Source organism: Melozone crissalis, unplaced genomic scaffold (genome assembly GCF_028551555.1).
Source record: "Melozone crissalis strain CALT ecotype California unplaced genomic scaffold, PUWL_Pcris_2 ptg000029l_1, whole genome shotgun sequence".
Lineage (NCBI taxonomy): Eukaryota > Metazoa > Chordata > Aves > Passeriformes > Passerellidae > Melozone > Melozone crissalis.
Genome location: NW_026535807.1, coordinates 14,695,454 through 14,709,169, shown reverse-complemented (window position 1 = coordinate 14,709,169; position 13,716 = coordinate 14,695,454).

The following is a 13,716-nucleotide window of genomic DNA, read 5'->3' as shown; positions in this document are numbered from 1 at the left end:
GTGTGTGTTTGTTTTGCACAGTGGGAAAAATTAACCACGCAAGGTCACGTTAAGCCAAGTTTAAGGGCACCCTCCATATCAAACCAAAAAATCTGTGGAGACACTTCTCTCAAGGCAGGCAATCTATTGTAGCTGTGCTTATCATTAGCTAAGTGGAAGGTGATGAAGAAATGTCCTTCACTTTAGATACACATCTCACCATAAATAGACTGCCTAATTAAGCCACTTGTTTTTAAAGAGGAACTAGAGAGATTTGGCTTGTTCATAACAACAAACCAGCCACAATTAAAATTCTGAGACTCAGTACTGTCAGGACAACCTGCCAGCTTTTCCCACCACACTCAGCCCCTTGTACAGCAGGTAGCCACAGCAGTGGCTGCTTTAGCACTGCTGGTGGTTGCAACCACCACTGAGACCTCACCCAGGGCCGGTGGACTTAGCCAGGCAACCTCCCTCTCTTTATTGCTGAACAGTGCAGCTGCATATTCATGGTGATCCATTAAAATAATAAACTCCACATAATAAAAATGTTAAGCACTCACTATAAGCTGGTGGAAGTACAATAGCTTCTCTCCCTGTTAAATGACATCCTGATAAAGATTTATGTCACGTACAACATTTTCAGGAGCACAACACTATTCAAGGTGACTGTCCTGCAGGTTTTTGATCACCATAATCTTATTTTTGAGCAGGCAGTGCTGGTACAGATTGAGAAACGAGCAATAAGGCCTTATCACATAAATTAGCTCTCTTCAAGGCAGCACTGCTGTGGATAAGATGTCTCATGATAGCGTGTCATGCAGAGGGACAAGAAAAGCAAGTGACTACGTGGAACCCTGAGTGTAAGAAGGAACAGGGCCCAGCTCCAAGAGCTGCCCTGGACCTGTGAACTGCAGGAAAAGGCTCTACCTGAGGAAACCAGATAACTCACATGAGCCACTGGGACATGAAAACACCATCCAGACCAGCAATTTCACGTTTTCAGGTGAGGACATCTTCCAGCAGGGAGATGAAGTAGGCACCATAAGGAAAAACAGAGGATAAAAAGCAACGCAATTGGAGATAAGGCTTCTAATCACAACAGGAACACCCACACAACAACCCAAAACCATACAGCTGTACTGCTCTACCAAGCTTGTTGTGCTTTCTTTCACATCTGCAGCTCAGTCCAGTTCTGCTGAGCCCATCAAGTCAAAGTTCAGCTTCACTTTTCCCTTCCCTGGCTGCTTTCTGATGCCTAAGGCTCATTAGGCAAATGAGCATGTGGCAGCTGCACTGCTGCTGCACAGCTGGTTGGGCCCCAAAATTGCAAGGTAGAGGCACTGAGAAACCAACAGGACCTCACAGGCTAGTAACCAAAATTTCTCGTACTTGGGGGCACTGATACCTTCTCTTGTAAGAGAGAGATGAAGAGTCACAGAAATTTGCTGATGGTGCATAGAAGCAGCCTTGTCATCATAGCCACCCTCATGAATCTCCTTTCATACCAAGGAGCCATGACCATGTTGTGGGGTTTTTTGGTATCCCAGGCCATGATGGGCACCCCACACTCAGCCCCACTGCCCACATGGCTGGTGGTCTGTGGTACAGTGGCAGGGAGGGTGCTTGTGCTTCCCTGAGCTGGAGCCTGTGGTCACTTGCCCTTCTCTCCTCCTTGTAAGATTTATCTCATCTCTCTCTGCCCCAGGTTCCTGGCAGTGCCATGCTATGAACAGGATGAGCCATATCTTTCGCAACAGGACTGGTTCACTCTCCTCTCAGGGTCATTGGTCCCTTCAGTCATCATATTATCAACATGACACACATTTTTTTTTTCCCTTCCTCCTGTTTATTGCTGGAAATTTGTTTGATCAGCCAGTGAATCATGAACCCAACAATAAAAAATAAGTCACAAAGCCAAGAGGCTTAAATCTCATGCAGTTGTAGCTTTCCTGTGTGAAGGGAGACGTGAGTTTTAACCTTCCCTTGAAACAAAATTGCTGCTAACAGCCCATGCTGGAGAGCAGTAGGATCAGCAAAATACACCTGGAAGTCCAAGGTACAGAGGTCTACAGCACTGCAACCTTCCTAGCTAACAGTGTTGTAAGCAAGTTGTTAGAGGTGGAAAAGGGAGGAATAGCCATTTTTTACCTACATTTCAAAACTGAATCAATATTTGATCCTTCACCTCTGCTCAAAAGACTAAAGGCAATATTCAGAAAGGATACACACTTCACAACACCTTTGGAGGGGAAAGAAACCAAACCACAAACAAAATAAGAAATGAGCAAGAGCACCAAGAAAAGCAGCAGTAAATCTGGTAACAAACCCACCTCCCTCCTGCACCCCAGCCCAATAAAATATTTTGGTGTGACATCCCCCCCCCATATTCTTTATAATTTCTGAGTGTTTTTACAGTTTCTGTTTACCTAGGACCAGAGCTGGCTGCTGTACCACACTGAAAGTCATCTTTGCAACATGCCTGAGAAGCTTTGCCTTTGGCATGACATAGCTGACATGAGATTTACTGCAGCTGCAGCAGCACTGAGTATAAATCTGCTTCTTGGTGGCTGCAGACTCTGCCCAGATCCCCTCAGACAGCAGCAAGTCTTACACTGGCCTGACAGTTCATTTCAGCAGCCATTTCTCCAGGGCATGGTATTAATATATCTTCATTGTTAGCCAAATACCACACAGGCCAGGAATGATCCTCTCCATAAAATCACAAGTCCAAGTCAAAAACCAAAAAGGGTTTTGTGCCCAGAGAAACTGCACTTTTGGGACATCTAACCCACCCCAGAACATTTTCAAAACATCAAAAGCTTAACAGCAGGAAGCTCAGAAGAAGAGATTGTGTTCTATAACCTGTGTTCTTGGCCACCTCCAAGCACAATGCTTTTGAGAAAGAAAAGCAAACAGCAGAGCAATGGATTTCATTATTGTTATTAACACTGAATGGAACTTTGTTTCCCTAATAGTTTGACAGGCAAATCAATGGCAAAATTTGGCCACTGGCCAGCCCCAGTGGGGAGCAATGGGGAGGACTGGGAAGCAGAGCTTTCCCAACCCCTGCTGATATCATCTCACAGCCTGGGGCATCCGATTTGATTACCCTTATCTGAACCTGCATGCTATTTGTATCCAGAGATGCTTGGATGCAGAAATCACCTGGATGACTTCCCCTAGTGCTGGATTCCACTAAGCTTGAGGCTCTGAAAAGGCATTTCAGGTACTTGCTCCAAGCTCCTCAGCAATATGAGGAAACTGTTCTGCCTAAACCTCAACACATTGACTTGACACCATCCCTTTTCCATGCAAACTTTTTTTGGAATGAGACAATTTCTGATTCTCAGTCTTCCACCAGGACTACTAACTTTTTCTTGGAGGTGTAGATAATGGAGCCATGTTGTTATGTAAAAGTAACAGCTATCACTGCTGCACAGAGGGTCACTTAACAAATGGACCCTGAAGTCTCAAACATCAGAATGGAAATGAAAATTTCTATTCATTTATTCAAGCTATTGTTTTCACAAGGGATATTCTAAGGGTAGAAAAGTCCTGACCTATGATTTGCCAGACTTCTGAATCATGCAGCATGTGAAAAATCTGGAGGACAGGGAAAAGGCTAAAATCTAGAGCTCCAGTAGACAACAGAATGAGGTGTGACAACACAAAGATGACCAGAAAGCTGACCTCAAGTCCGAAGCCAAATGGAAATTAATGGGAATTCAGGTTTCCTTAATGCAGGGGTAGACACCTAGGAAAAGGTACAGCAGTTAAAATCTCAACTACCACAGCAAATGAGTGATCTACATCTCATAATACAGAGACAAACAAACATCTGAAAAGCAAGAGACGTTAACAAGAGCAGAGGCAGATTTCTCAGGCATTGCTTTCACCAGACAATCACTGCACAAAACACAGAGATTGCAAATCCATTTCCTGTGGGTTGTCTCAGGTTAGACAGCACACCAGCATGGCTGTGGATTAAAACAAAAACAAAGCCCCTAAGTCTATCCATATCACCTCCCACATTTCTCCATTTCCGGGACTCTTAGAGGCTAGAAAGCAGAAAACTTTTGCTAGACCCACCACTTTTAGCACAGTGTTTTTGTAACCCTCTTCTTGAAAACAGTTGATTAAATATTGCTGTCATAAATTCAGCCTAGTAACAGCTGGGACAGATTTACAGGGGATGTGTTTTTTTTATGACTATCTATTATTCATGGTGTGTTAGCCCTTACAATGTGTTTAGCCAAGGAAAAAAAAAGATAAGATATCCTCTGGTTGATTATTGACAGGTTCTTGGCAGCTTGTGTCCCCGGGACTGCCTGGTCACAAATAAAATGAATCCAGCCTCTAAAAGCACTGATTTGATAACTTGGCTATGTCAGACTGGAAAATGAGATGGACTGAAGAGGACAGGGGCAATCACTTGTAACAAACACTGTAGTTTTGTCTCTTAAATCTCAGGCACAAGTTTGTCAGAAGAGCTAAGCTGTCAGCCCCAGGAGTGTGCAGTAAATCCTGCCCCAGAAACAGCCTGACCTGATTCCTTCCTCTTCAGGAAAGCAGGGTCTGCTCTGAAGGTACCAGTGGCATGTGCAGGAGGATTTCAGGTGACAAGTGGGTATCCCAGGAGCTGTGCCAGGTGTCAGCCACTCATAAATATCCTTGTAGGACATGGACAAGGAGCCAATCCTCCCTCAGCCTGGAGAATACCATTGCTAGCACACACTGCTCTGGCTGCCCTGTCAGTTACATGGGCAGATTCACCTGAGCCATAGACAGCAGAGATCAGGGCCTGCTTGGTGTGATTTACACCATGCCAGATTTCAGGAGACATGGATATCAACTGCAAAGCCACTAGAGAGAACAAAAGTCAAGATTTTGCCATAGAACATTCAATATTTTAGTGTCCCCAGAAACATCAGAAGATCCCAAGACATGACACTGAATTGAGGTTTTGTTCAGCAGCTGAAACCTGATTTCTTCCCATGTTTTGTCTTGTGAGCTTCCCTAGTTTTGAACCAGAACAGCTTCCAAGGAACAGGGGAAACTGCCAGTAGCATTCCTGACACCAGCTCATCTGGCCAGTACCATCCCATAAAAAGAGGGGATGGGGATGAGTTACATCCCCCCTTCATTCACACACAGTTGCCATTAAAGCACCATCCATAGTTTTTACCTTGTCTGTATCCTACAGGGTTCAGATGTTGCTCAGGAACAACACTCCTGATGCACTTTAAGCACCTACAAGGCCTGATCCTAAAACCACTGTATGCAGGGACTGTAACTTTCAGAGGCTGAACTTCCCAAAAGAGGAAAGCTTGGGGATAAATCTGCAGAAATGTGGCGTGTTGAGCAGAGGCACCAACAAGCACAGAAGACTGCCCTCAACCCCCTTGAATGTGTTGCCAATTCTCTCCCAGGACAGGTTCATCCCCAGCCTCATGACGAACAAAACCACAGCTGAGCTCAGTGTGTTCCTCTCACTGGAATTTTACTGTCCAGGTTCTTTGCACACCTGCATCTCGCCTCAGTTTGCTTTGCTGCAGTCCTCTCCAAGCCACCACTGCTCATGTGGATGTATAAGCACCAGAACAAGCTTTACAGAAGTAATTTCTTTAAAATGAGGCATTTGTATTCTGCTCTGAGCTGAGGATCTTTGCCAGCAACACAAGCAAGAGATTTTTTTCGGTCAGCTGGGTAGGCTCCTTCTGCTGGGAATTACAAGAGCTGATTTCAAGCTGGGTTTATTTCAATCTTGGTCAAGTCACTTCAACCCTCCAGAGCTTTTCTTTTCAGACTCACTTGTCTGCTGTTGACTATTAGATAAAGATGAACCTAGGCCAATTAAATAGCAGCTCTTTTAATTAGCTTTTTCCTTTCAGCAATTATGGGAAATACTGTTTGCTTGCACAGCAGATATAACAAGATCCAAGGCGAATGTATTTTATTATTGATCTTGCACAGTTCATTGTGCTCACAATTCCCTCACTTAGAAATGGCAAGACAAACAGAGACTGGAGACAGCTTCTCAGCAGAGCCTCCCTTCTGGTTATAACCTGAAGTGTTGTTTTAACTCATTCATAATTTGTTTGCTTTGCCTCTTGGCTAAGTACCTCACCCCACCCCTCCACATGACTTCTTCCTTGGTTGACTCCATGCATGACTTGACTTCTAAACTGCAAGAGGTCACCTGACACACAGGTCAGTGAAACATTAACTCTGCAAGCACCCTGGTGTCACCAGGACACCAGCTGCTCACACATCCGGGCCCACAGTCACCAAGGTAGGCCATCCCACCCAGCACGCTCAGGCACTGCCCTGCTGCCTGCTCTCACTGCTCCATTAACAGGAGCCATGTGCCTTTGGGACAAGAAAAAAGAACTATCAGCTACCTGCTCATCACTCCAGGGAACAGTTCTGAGCATCCTTCTGCCACTGGTAGGGAAACCAGGAATCCCCTTCCCTAAACAATTAACAACGACCCTCAAAGCCCAGATTGGTTTCTGTTTGTGTGTCTTTACCAGGCATTAGCGACCAAAGCCTGAACTTAAACAACAAATCCTTTACTACAGTTTGCACTATTGTCATCGTGGGGGCTGTGTGGCCTCCAGAGACACCCACAGGATGTCCTGACCTGGGAGCAGTGCTGGAGCTCGGAGGGCAGGACTCAGACCTGCCTGGACAGCCAAACACACGGGTGAAAAGCTGGAGCCAGGGCAGCCCCAGAAAGCACAGCTCAGCAGCCAGATCTGGGGAGAAGAGCTGAGACCATCAACGAGCTGGTTACATGAAATAAAGCCCAGATTGTGCATGGGAGGAGAGACTCATCATCCTCACTCCTGCTAAGACCTCCCGAAGGTGCTAATTGCTCTCTCTAGGAAAGCACGTTCCCCGAACTCCGGCTATTTCAAGACACGTGTGGCTCGGCTCGGTTTTATCTCTGGTTGCGATACCAGGTGGGTGAAACTGCAGCAGCAAAAGGATAAAACCAGAGAAGGTCTTGTGCTGTGTGACGGAGGCAGTGACGCATATCAAACACAGAACTTCAAAAGCCCTCATCCAGCTCCGAGCTGGGTGATGATGTGTCTCCTCAGAGCAAGCCGATAGCCTTGAGAGACAAAGGGCCCCCTGAGAGGCAGGAACGCGCTGCGCCCCGCCTGCCTTCATTAAAGCTTTGGGCCAGTTCCCAAAGAGCCCGAGTCTCGCTGAAGCTGCTGCCAGAGGGGTAGATAAGAGCACAGAAAAGCTGCATCTGCAAACCCCTTCCTGCCACCCTCCTCCCAGGCCTGCCTGTTGCACCAGTACATTAACCTTTGGTGCTTCCCACCCTTGGTTTTTCCTTCCCATATCTGTTTTTCACCATCACCACAACCCCCAGATACAGAGGCCACAGCAAAGCACAGCAGCTTCTTTGCAGGCTTTGGACACCATTCCTTAAGCAGCTTTGTGTCAGTCTCAGCCCTGGCTGCATCCAGGACCTGCAAGCCCAACGAGCACAGCTTGGAGAGAAGGAGCAGGTGCTCTAAGGGTAGGGCCAGCTTCAGGCACAGACCTGTGAAATAATCACCCAAGAGTCATGCTGCAAATTCAGACAGGAAGGGAGATGGATCAGATCCCACCAGAGCCCTGGGGAGGACTTGGACAGGCAGGCTGCTCTTACTCATCCTGTAATTCATCTAGGAGAGAACTTCTTTTGCTTCCCATTGCACAATCATCACTGCCACATCTTCAAATATCTTAACCTGCGTCTTGAAGAATCTTCCCTTTTATAATTGCCAGGATTTAAAAATAATTTATTCATTTGCCTTTATCAATATCATGACCAAAGAGTTTTTGAAACTGAGATTTGGCCTGGAATGGGGACAGCATAGCAAAGAGCGCAGTAAGAGGTGAGAAAATATACAACCACCTGTATCTTGCACAGTTTTTCCACCACTTTCTATTGCTGGGTCCTTTGCAGCCCAGGGTAGAAAGCACACACACCCCAACAAAATCCTAGGTGAGAAGTTTTAACCTTATGTTTGCATCACCATGAGCAGATTACAAAGGAGGCAGCTGTGACTCTCTGGAGGTGACCCTTCCTAATCACCCTGAGAGAGAGAGCACTTCTGCCTCAGGCACACACAGAGGTGTCACAGAAAAGCCAGCGCTGCTGGCAGACACAACAGAGGCACAACTTTTGGCAGAGCCTCATGCAGATGTGGTGCATTTCCAACCCAGCCCACAGCCCTGACACCCTGTGGCATTACACTTCAGCAGCTTCAGGCTCTGTTCCCATCTGTGTCTGGAAACTTTCTTTCCTTTGGAAGCAGCAGCTTGGTGAGAACTCGAGTGACTTAACTAAATCTTGTGACAGAGACTGACAATGTTCTGACGCCTCATGGAACCATGTTGCTTGTGACCTCTGCCTTCCTACCTGAGCCAGAGCTGCCAACAGACTCAGAGTAGTTCCCCATTCAGAGAGTTTAATGGAAAAAGAGCAGGGTTGGATATTAGGAAGAAATTGTTCCTTGTTTGGGTGGTGGGGCCCTGGCACAGGGTGCCCAGAGAAGCTGTGGATGCCCCATCCCTGGGAGTGCTCAAAGCCAGGTTGGATGGGGCTCTGAGCAACCTGGGCTAGTGGAAGGTGTCCCTGCTCATGGCAGGGGGCTGGAACAAGATAGCCTTAAAGTGCCTTTCAACCCAAACCATTTCATGATTGTGTGATCTCCATGCACAGCTACAGGAGGTGGCTTTATCCTCTTCCTGCATTTGGGAGACAATATTTCAAAGAAAGCTGCTTAAAGCAGCCAAAGCAGCAAGCTCCTCTCATTAAAAGGGAGCTCTACCAGATACAGCTGCCATACTCCTGGCAAGCACTGCCTGCAGCAGTGCCAGGTCTGAGCTTGTGGTAATTAATATTTTTAGACAGGTCACACTTCTGATGCATTTTACAACAAGCAGAGAAGGATACCTGCCCAAAGTCCAGGTGCTTTGGGACTTATAAGGAGTCATCCTAGAAAGCCAACTGCATCAGGTTACTCTGGATGCTGAGTTTTACATGAAAAGGAGACTAACTATTCTCCAAGGGGTTATCTAAAAGCCCTTTCCATTAATTGCTTCATTAATGTCTTGCAGAGAGAGTTCTGGGCACAAGGGCAGTAAAACCTAAGAAATGCACCCTGCTGGCAGGTGGAATTGCTGGCTAGAATCTGCTCACTTCGCATTTGCTTCCAAACTTGAAGCTGTGCCCTAAAGAAACCACAAAGCAATCATTCTTCAAAGAGAACCTCAACAGGGGGACAGGATTGGTTTGGCTTTCCTTGTTGCTTTCCAAAGACCCAGAAAAGAGAGGATATTATTTGTCTATGGAAATCTCATATGCAGAGTTACATCTGCAGAAAATAATAAAGACAGCATTGATGATAGAAAATCCAAGAAATAGCTCAGAGAGCCATGTGTTCATGGAAAAACTATTATTTTTCTTGACTGTAAACACATTTAGGGAACATAAAAATGCAAAGAATCAGGTTACATTACAGATCTGTGATTGCCCAGCTTATTTTACACACATGCAACCCTTATCCTTCCAAGCTACAGCTCAAATTCTGCAGTGATCTCCAAAAAATTGACAAACTTCCAAGCCTGAGAAAACCCTGGCTTTTGCTCCTGTAGCCAGTTGAGACCTTCCCAAGATTTTCTAACCAGTTAATACAGCAGCTTAAAATTAACATGGAAGCAACTGAGCAATCTGGATAGAACCTGACAAGCTGGTACAAGAATAGATTGGTGAGTGGGTTTTTAAACGTTAAGTCTGAGGATTTCTTTGAATCCAAAATGAAAGCAAAACATGCCATGGTTGTAAAATCCCATAAGATGCTTTGAAATTATTTGGAGGGCTCCTTATGAACCAAATACTTTGAGTTTCTCAGAATCTGAGTTTCTAGCCCTTTCTCATGGTAACAGTCAGGTTCTGCGCATGATAGTGGAGAAAAAGTGGATTCCAGTTCTTAAAGGCAATACCCACAGCAGAAAAAGATGGTGAATCCAGGTGTTCAGGTTTTTTGAAAAATCAGGCTAATTTTTATTTTCTTTCTAAATACGTAGGACCTAGACACAAAGCTTGAAAGGGAGAACAGCAGAGTGAAGCAAAAAGGTATTCCATCATTCTGTTCTGACACAGCCCAGCCTCAAGTTCTTGTGGTAAGTGCTCATGACGCTAATTTTTAAAAATCCATTTACATATTTTGGAGAAAAAGCAGAAATGAAAGCAATGTGAACTATTAGGGGAAACTAGCAGGGAGGGGAAAGGGTTATAAATTCTTAGCACAAGCCTTACATCTTATTCTGCAAGGGAACTGCCCAGAGGAACACAAGCTACTTGTATGAGACAGTTTCACCCACTCAGCTCAAGGTGAGTTTGAAGCACAAAAAATGCACTGGTGGAACACAGCATTGCCTATACTCTGCTCAAAGGAGCAAATGTTCAGCCAGAGGAGTATTCAAACAGAATGAATGGCTGCCAAGGCACAAGTTACATGGATACTCAAAATAAAAATACCTGCAAGGTGCAGTTTTGAAAGCAGACCACTTTCTGAGAGACACATTAAGATGCAAGAAGTACTTTGACAAAAGCAGTTTACCAGGACAATCCATTTAGAAGTATTAGGCAAGTTAAAAGAAGTGACTTCAGAATAACTGCACTGAATATAGTCAGTACACATAGTAGAGAGAATTCAACTCTGCACCTCTCCTAGAAATTATGTGTTTTGATTTTTCCATGCCAGCTCCCCTTTACTTGTATCCACTCATTCTCCCAGCATAATGGCACCCATCTGAATGAGGAAAAACATCTTATAAATCCTTCAGATTTTCCTGGGGATTATGTTGTTGTTATTGTTTGCCATTACTTTCTTCTTAAATAGTCTCCTAAAAATTGTTTGCTTACATTGCAACCTCTTCATGTTTGGCATTTCTGCCAACACCAACAGGGAAATGAAGAAGAAAGGGCTTGGCTCTCAGAGAAGAGGGAAAGGGTTCAGGTCCAGTTGCTGGCTACCCTAGAGGAGCCCTTTCTGAGGCAAATCAACTTGATAAGAATTTTCAAAATACTCTGTGTTCCAGAAATAGATCAATGACCAATATAAAACCAATATTGTCAGGAACCTGAAGCCAGTATTTGTTATTTATAGGAACATTACACCTCACCACCTACCAGCCCCAAAACTGCTTGCAGTCTTCATCTTACCCACCCAGCCTTCTGGGAGGCCTTTGGGAACACCCTTGGTGTAAAGGGGATCATTTTACCAATATTACACATTAATTTTTAGCAGTTTCCTGAAGCCTAGGGCTTTGCACTTCACAAACATGCCTCAAAAGCAAAACTGAACTCAATCATTTTTGTGCAAGGCCAAAATCCAGACTGTCATCAACATGATATGAAGATGGCTGAAATGCAAACTCTTGTTCCTACTGAGGACACTCCAAGAGGTGCAATAAATCTGTCAGACATCCCCTCCAAAGGAGAAACAAAGCTCTCCAAACACAGAGCCAGTACAGCATCTTATGGAAGTCAGAAACACCACTCACCACGATGATGTGGCTCATCACCTGATGGACAAGGCAAAGACAGCAGAGCTAAAAGAGGAGCAATGAATGATCTTCACATCAGCCAGAGACATGGCAACAGGCTTGGGATGCTGGAGGAGACAGCACAGCCTGTTTGCCATCACACCCCACATGACAGATCATATATAAACCCTTTCCATTTAAGGGAGGAGGTGGAAAGGTGCACTTTAACTCCAATGCAGAGCTGGACAGGAGGAAGCTCACAGCCCCTCCTGCTTTCTCCACCCCAGTTCCTTCACCTGGCTGTAAGATGTGCAAATGCCACAATACACAGGCTTTTGCTCCAGCCACCTCAGCCAGAGGACATTCCCGCTCTCTGTGGCTCTGGACCTGTGAGCAGCATTTTCTTGTTGAGGCTTTTAAGGCATCTCCTGCTGCACAATCCTATTTACTTTCTATTCCTATGTTCTGACGTGAGCCCGACTTGTGCACACAACTGACTCCTTTTAGCCATGATGCATTTAGAGTGATCATTCCATGCTTTCCCAGGGTGTTAGTTTAGCAAACACAGTGTGTTTGTCACTCAGCCACAGCACAAATCACAGCACACTGCTCTCACTCTTTCCTTTCAGATGGGGAGATGCAAGCCTTGCCAGGGAGCCAACAGAGGGTGCTGGGCAGATGAGGGCTGCAGGGACAGGCTGAACCCCAGTCCCTTAGCAGATCTGGAGACTCTACCTTTGGAATGTCTGAAAAATGCTTGCAGCTCCATGATGAAATAAAACAAAAGCCACTTCAAAACCAGCAACTGCATTGGAGCAGGTGGATAGTGAGCCGGATGGGATGCCCTCCCACAACAATTTGTGAGGTTTTAAATATCTCCGCTCAGAGGAACTAAAAAGTCAAAAAAATCTCACAATTTCTCCAGAAATAAGAATGCTGGGGGAGGAAAAGAGGAAGAGAACATTTTGTTTCTATTCATTTTCAGGAATTCCATTTCAGTTCCAACATTTTTTTTTAACCTTCAATTAATGCTAGCTATCAAAATGGAGCAGCATTTGGACCTAAAAACATTGAAACTTTGCCATTTAGAAAAGGTCAAACAGTTTTCAAAACATTTTCATCTAATATTTTTCAGCAACTGAAATTCATCAAAACCAACATTTTCCCACAAAATTGTTCTGTCTCAGACAATTGGCATTTTCTGAGGCACGATGCTCCTTGGGGGATCTCCTTGCCAGCACAAAGGGTTGCTCCTTGCCTTTTGCCACCAGCTGCCCCCTTCAGCAGGCAGCCCCTGCTGTCCTGTCAGCCCTTGGCAACACACCCTGGCCCCAGCTCAGGAGATCCAGTCAATCAAAGTCTGAACCAGGCCTGGATATGCACATCCACAGGGGTCAGCACATACCTCCCTGTCTCAATGTTTTATTTGCATTTTGTATCTCTGTTTCATCTCCCAAAACACAGTCACCAGGCAGGGGAGTAAGGAGAGGTCTCTCCCACGAGCCTGCAAATCCCAAACACCTGCTTACACTTGGATGGGATTTACTGACAAATGACTGTAAAACAGGAAAGCTCACAGCAAGGACTTCATTGCAGCTACAGGAGGCACTGCCACAGGTTGTGAGCAGAGTTACACAGAGCCTGGCATGCAGCTGCTTCTGCTCTGACTCCATGCTGAGAGGTGTCTGGCTCGCAGTCAGCTCCATCTTTGCATAGGCAGACAAGCTCAGGTGTGTCTGTGCTCATCTGTGTAGACATGAGTAACATGCTGGGGCCAAAGGCATAGTCTGGTCTATAAACAATCTCCATCAGAGCACAGCAAACCACATCAATTAAAGGAGAGGGGACTGAAGCCTTCACCAGGAACTTACTGGGGGCTGAGTCAACAGGAGAGCAGACATACGCCTGTGCTGCCAGTGTTGGCTGGCATGGGAAGCAGGAATAGCACCAAATAACAGCCACAGACTTACTCAAAATTATACAGGACCATTAAATCAAAAGGCAGAAATGCTGTATTCTCTTCTCTACGTACACTTTCTCTCCCCAGTCCATGCCATTTAGAAAACAGTACTAGAAAAGAGCAGTTCTGAAGGAGCACCTTCACATTTCAATAGAAACTAAACAACATTCCCTCCCATAAACTATCAGGATCTGGGGCTGAAAATTCAGCTCTCT